This window comes from Scyliorhinus canicula, chromosome 11 (genome assembly GCF_902713615.1).
Source record: "Scyliorhinus canicula chromosome 11, sScyCan1.1, whole genome shotgun sequence".
Taxonomy (NCBI): domain Eukaryota; kingdom Metazoa; phylum Chordata; class Chondrichthyes; order Carcharhiniformes; family Scyliorhinidae; genus Scyliorhinus; species Scyliorhinus canicula.
Window position 1 is genome coordinate 105,088,386 of NC_052156.1, and position 749 is coordinate 105,089,134.

Below are 749 nucleotides of genomic sequence, written 5' to 3' on the forward strand. Positions count from 1 at the left end.
GGGCCGAAGGGCCTGTTCTGTGCTGTACTGTTCTATGTTCTACAAGACAGTTGGGGAATTTGGAGGGAGTTGGGGAGGTTCCTGCTGGGTTGGATATTGTAGACTAGTTCTTATGTTCTCAAATTGAATAGGGTCAGTTCGGGTGATGTGGGAGTAGGTTACAGTAGGGTTGGAAGCCGGGCACTAGAGGGTGGTGAAGGACAGGAACTCGTGAGCACAGAGTCAGGAATGTACACAGTGATTGTTGGATTGGGAACGCCATGTAGGCTTTGGAGGGTGTATAAGGTCAGATGCAGCAAATGTTGAATATTACAGAATAAACCATTGTTCAAAGTATGCAAACTTAAGGGTGGTGCTGAAAAGTTCATTTATCCACCTCTCAAATCACGAAAGTGGTGCACATATTCACAGGGGGGCAGGGTGATACGATGTTTTTCAACAGCATTCCAGAAAGAAAAATTAGGTTGTCCATTCTGGCGAAACGTTGATCTCCAGATGGTGCCGAACCGGCAAGCATACCCATACTTTATTGTTGCATTTCCAGACATGCAGGATCGTTTTCATTTTCATTTCCCCGGCCGGACGTACGCTTCAGAGGACGAGCTCCCTGCAGGGGTAGCCGCGATGCAGCCCGGGGGGTGTAGTTCCCCCGCGCGGCCAGTTAAAGGGGCGGGACAGCCGGGAGGACTACATTCCCCAGCCGCCCCCGCGCGGACCCCCCCTGACGCACGCGGAAGTGGGGGATGGGC

At 51.9% G+C, this 749-nt stretch overlaps 1 protein-coding gene across 1 annotated transcript in view; it reads right to left on the reverse strand.

Moving 5' to 3' along the window:
- Positions 1-749, reverse strand: part of socs2 (suppressor of cytokine signaling 2) — a 106,950-nt gene that overhangs the window by 105,806 nt on the left and 395 nt on the right. The gene's annotated exons all lie outside the window — the stretch shown is intronic.